The sequence below is a fragment of the Vulpes lagopus genome, chromosome 7, assembly GCF_018345385.1.
Source record: "Vulpes lagopus strain Blue_001 chromosome 7, ASM1834538v1, whole genome shotgun sequence".
Taxonomy (NCBI): domain Eukaryota; kingdom Metazoa; phylum Chordata; class Mammalia; order Carnivora; family Canidae; genus Vulpes; species Vulpes lagopus.
Window position 1 is genome coordinate 85,625,589 of NC_054830.1, and position 6,000 is coordinate 85,631,588.

Sequence of the window (6,000 nt, forward strand, 5' to 3'; positions counted from 1 at the left end):
CCTGCTTCTCCCTCTGTCTGTGTGTCTGCCTCTCTCTCTCTCTCTCTCTGTCTGTCTCATGAATAAATAAATAAAATCTTTAAAAAAAATAAAATAAAATGTTAGATATTGGATAAACTTTAACACCTACAAAAATGCTTGCTAGAAGTGGGCTCCAGAAACTTTTCATTAGGAGTAGGAAGCCAGTACTTACTCTCCTTTTTGATTTTTAGACAAGCAATGAATTATTATTGGAAAACCAAATATCAGTCCAAATGAGCTGATGAGTAGGAGGCTAGTATTTTTTTTGGGGGGGGACTTTTGTCTTTAGTATATAGATATGTAACTATCACATTTATCTAAATCCTGCATTTAGTTACCATTTATAAAATAAATGCTGCCACTGTTGCTGCTGTTTTAATCAATTTTTTGAAAGAATCTTGTAAATGAAGATGGATAATTCTAGGTCCCCAGTTTGAGCTTCCCAGGTGTTTGTTCCCATTCTATTTAGAATTCAAATATCTTAAAGTGGGATCTAGGATTTCTTGGTCCAAGACACATACAGCACTGTTTTCTCCCCAGTCCTGTTTGATGGTGTGGGACCTGTTAGAAACATATGCTTTCTATATTTGATTTATCTGATTGAGTTCTGACATCACTGGTGCATGGACCCTGAGTAGCCCAACCAGCTAATGGATGTGTGTCAAGTCAATTGGCAAAGAGCAAGGAGAACCAGATCCTAGACCATGCAAATATCATGTCTTCCAATGGATCCTAATATCATAATGTGCCCTTGTCCATTGTTCAAAGTGACCTCTCCCATTCCTCTTTTGTTCACATGCTTATTTCATTGTACTGTTACATTGAATACATATGTAGCAGAGTTGTGGTTTCTCTAGCAACTAATCTTCTAAGGAGAATGCAGTTTGTATCCTCAGTATCTAGTTAAGGAAATATTTAAAAAGGAGACAGGATAATGTAGGGATTAAGAGCACAGACCTGGGAATTAAGATCCCTTAAACTGGGGTGCCTCCTGGTTGGCTCAGTGGGTTAAGCAGCTACCTTGTCCTGGGATCAAGCCCCAGGTAGGGCTCCCTGTTCAGCAGGGTGTCTGCCCCTCCCTCTTTCTCTGTCCCTCCCTCTTTCTCTGTCCCTCCCTCTTCCTCTGCCTCTCCCTCTTCTTTTGCCCATCCCCACTGCTTGCCAGCACACTTCCTCTCAAATAAATAAAATTAAAAAAACAAAAAAACAACCCTTAAACTTTGTTACTCTACTTTGAGGCAGCTAGGGTGAAGGGGGTCTCTGAGAAAAGTAGTGATTTAACCTCTCCTTGTCTTGGTTTCCTCATATGTAAAGTATGATTAATAATAGTCCCTACCACATTAGGTAATAATGAGTGCAAATCTCTTTTTATAAAGTAAAAACATCTAAACAATGTTCTGCACAATGTCATTTTGAAGCCTTTTAGATTTGACGTAGTATATTAGGAAAAATTCTAGTCAAATTGCTAATTTGTACATTTTTCAATTTATGAAATTGTGAAGATAAGGTTTGGAAAATAACTTTGTACTATGAATGGCATATTTATTAATATTTAGGCATGTTTAGTTTTTTCTCCTTACGAGGTAATGTCCTTGAAAAGCACCTCCTGTAAATATGTGCTAGGAAGCTTGGTTTCTAGACTAAAGTAATTTACACAATGATACATCTTACTTAATATGTCTGTGTGCTGCTTACTGAAAATCTATACAATTATTAAAGTGATGAAATGCTTTAGCCATACTGTAGTTACCTTAGCAACTTGTTGCAATGTGGATTGTAAACAACTGCCTCTTTTATATTCTGAACCAACTTAAAAAAAAAAATTGATCATGCCATATAGACTCCTTTAAAAGGACTTAAAGAACCCATATTTGGCATTTTAGCTTCATTTAGCAATATTAATTTAGCTGTAACATTCTGTAATTATGGTAATTCTATAGCTACTTTATCTAAAAATAATGTTCTTACCTCAATTACTTTTTAAAAATAAACTATTATATATTCATTTATTGAAACGAATAATACTTAGCATTCTACTCTCCAAAAGGCACTGCTCTAAGAAAAATGAATAAAGTGGTAACAAATCCCTGCCTTCTTGAGTTTCGATTCCATTGGGGAAGATAGACCAAAAATGTGCCAAATACATGTTAAAAAAATAAAACAAGATAAAAATCACAGGCTTGGAAGTTGATTATGCAGGAAGGTTTACAAGAAGGTTTACAAAGGTAATGCAAGAAGTTTTATAGAGAGAGAGAACTGGAAGGGCTTCTCTGGAGAGGTAATATTTGAATGAGGTGAGCAGGTCATGAGAAACTCCTGGGGGAAATTACCCCAGAAAGAGGAATAAAAACCTTACAAGATCAGGAACAGAATGAAGGCTAGGATAACTAGAGGCTAGTATAAGCTGACTAGATATGGCATAATCTGGTGTAGTTTCCAAAATTTGCTCTAGTTGTTTGCAGAAGGGATGGAGCAGAGTGGGAGCAGTGAAGGAAGGAAATCCAAGTGTGAACACTTGAGAACACTTAGGAAGAAACTGCTGGAATCTACAGAGAAATGTTGGCAACATACTCCATAACAAAAAATATAGTCATCAGCCTTTTTCAAGGTATATTTTTGAAAACAGAATTCACAGGTCTTGAGGCCTTCCTTAAATCTAGGAACACGGGATCTCTGATCTTTACAAATGGCAGTGGGCAGTGCTTCCTGGAGCAAATATCATCAATTTGAGTGTTGACATTGACTTCAAATGTCATGTCGCCCAATTTCTCAGCATCCTACCTGCAGGTAGTTAGTTATTCAATCTTTTGAATATAATTGTAAGGATATCTTTTATTTTTCTTACATTAAGGCTCAAATTCGCTGCCTGGTTCTTCTCCCTTGGAAATAGGGAATGGAACAAATTTACTACTTCTTTACAAACATTCTACATTACAAACATACTACTTCTTTACAAACATTATTTCTTCTACAGTGCTATATTCTTTGGCCAGGGTTTTTTTTTTTTAAAGGTATTCTGTGGAACTCTGTGGTCATATAATTTGGGAAAATGCTGCATTTTATGAACTTCTAAAAAAGTCACCAGTCACCTTAGCAAAATTTGAGATGTCCTTCTGTAAAGAAACTTTTTCTGTTTTGATTAACTCTACCTTCCTAAAGTATTTTCTACCATGGAACACTTAGATTCTTTTTTTTTTTTTTTGACATGAGACTTGTTCATATTTTAGGAAACAGTGTATGTGTCATATTCTTTGTAATTGATAATATACATCTAAAAATGTGGCAGATAATTTAAGAAAACAATTCTGATGTGGTCTCAGTAGCATTTTTTTTTTTGGAAGAGTTTACTTATTTATTTTAGAGAGAGAGCGCAGGAGCAGGGGTGGGGAAGGGGCAGAGGGAGACTCCCTGAAGAGCCAGATCTGATTGTGGGGATGGATCCCAGAAACCTGGTATCATGACATGAGCTGAAATCATGAGTTGGATGTTTAACCGACTGTGCCACCCAGGCGCCCCTAGCAGCTTTTTCTTTGTGGCTTTTACTTCATGTAAACCTGAATCCATGTTCCTTTTGAAGCAGCTGAAGACTATGTTAAATGTGTTGTAACCACATTGCATCATCAGTCAGGATAAACACAGATGTCCCCTCCAGTGAAAAGTTGCCAGAGCATTTCTTCCCTATGTAGCTGATGTTTTTAGCATACAGGCTGGACCTAGAATTCTCGTTGGATTTCAACAGGAATGAAGATGTGACCAAATATCTCTCTTTCTGGATTCTAGGATTTTTTTTTTTGGCAATGTCTTTTGTGCCATCTATCTCCTTTACATGTTCTATGTTATCCACACTCCTTGTATACTTCTATTCTGGGAAATGAATAGAATTTGAGCTTAAAAAAAAAAAAAGAGAGAGAAATTAAGTCAGTTGACTACAGCTCTCTCCTGAGCTTGATAATGGGTTGTTAATAACAACAACAACAACAAAAAACTGAGCATGGTTACACTACCAGTTTTGAATCCAGACAAAATTTACCAATTTATCCAAACTGAGGTCATTGGGATTGCTTTTTTCAAAATAAAATATACCTTTATTATGTTTTAACCTGACATATCAGCCTCTCTCTTATTTAAAAAAATATGTTCACTCAGTATAAGACAATATATGTAGATTTTTCATGCTCCCTATACTCTTCTAAATTTTCTTATAAACCATTTGGTTAAAAAAGTACCTTTTTTCTATGACCATAACCTCTCTCAGCCAACTTGTATTTTTCAGGATTCATCCTTGCTGCCTTTTAGCAAAGCAAAACATTTGCTAATTTCCTTTTTTAATCGGTCTCAGGTCCTCTATGATTTCTCAGAGTTTTCTAAGGGTAGCCCTGAAGTCACATTTACAAGTACTTTGATAATGTAATTCTATGAACTCACCATTTAAATCCCTTTACAACTGAAGCTGGTATTCTGCGTGTTGCTATACTGGTGATGGAAGGGATATGCACAGCTAAGCAGAAGCGGAAAGGCAATTAGAAGTGAGTCATAATTAAATGATTGCAAGATGAGAACAAAAGATGGACACTTTAAAGAAAGAAGAAACTGATTAATTTAAGTGTTCAGATTTTCCCAGCATCAATTATGAACAAAATAGGCATATCTCATATAAACTCCACTAAGGTTTGAGAAAACTCTGCATACAAAATACTCTGCCTCTGCCAAACTGTAAGATCACTAGCAGCACATCAACTATATTATTTTTAGGCCCTGCCATTTTCCTGACCTAACACATGCAGAATAAACAATGAAAGAGTAAGAAATTATAAAGTATGGCATTTGAAAGGAGGTCTTCCCAGTCTGAATAGTGTTAGAAACCATTAGATTTACCAATTCATAAATCACTGTATATAAATGAACATTAGTGACCCAAATCATGGCATATAAGGCTCTTCTAATCATGTGTGGCTCTGACCCTTCTTATTAGTATAGGTTAGTGACATGATTAGATAAAATAGAGTTTTGATCATGAGCAAGTATTTCCATTAATATGAATAAATAAAAAATGTCAGCACTTTATATATTAGAATACTAGAATGCTGAAGACAAATCTAATATAAAATACCAGGTAAACGTCCATTTAGTATGTCAGGGAGTTATTTAAACATTCACCAAGCACCTACTAAGTGCCAATGATTTTTCTAGGAAGTGGAGAAACAAATACAAATGTCCTTTTATCTCCACCCTCACAGAATTCAATAGGCAATCTTGTCTAGGAGTCTGACACCCAAATAAGTACATTATAATAGTAAACAGTAAGGATAACAAGAGATGCATGCATAAGATACAGAGACAGCATTGATGGAAGATGACTAACTTTATCAAGAAAGGCAGGAATATTGTAAGAAAGAATATGCTCCATCTGCATTCCTATAGGGATGCATATTCTTTCAAACAACATAGAGCAAGAACTTCTTTTTCATAGTGGTTTTAAAATAGAGAAATGATACTACAGGTTATTATAGTTAAAATTAAAGAAGAATGGGAAAAATTAATTCCTTAACAAATTGAGAAGTAATCCTTAAGATAAATGAACCACACATCATAAAACCAGATAAATTAGTGTCTGCTAATCGTGAATTTTCATTTAAGAGCATGGGAGCTGTTACAGATTTCTCTTTCCTATTTAATGGTTTTTTCAAAACATATTTACTCTTATTGATATCTATTATAAATTCATTCCTGAAACTTTAAGATATCGAATAAAGAAAATAAATACAAATTATAGTACCATCTGGATGAGGAAGTTTGAAATTTTATGAGAAGATGAGATTTCTGATTATCTAGAAAAGTATGAAACCAATGGTAGCTATGAATAAAGAGAAAGAAATCTTAGGTGTGGAAAGTACAGATGTGGGTAACAGGAAGGAGGGTGTCTTGAAATGTACAAAGGATTGATAGTTTTGTGAGTAGAATTCTGGTAAATTCTTTCAA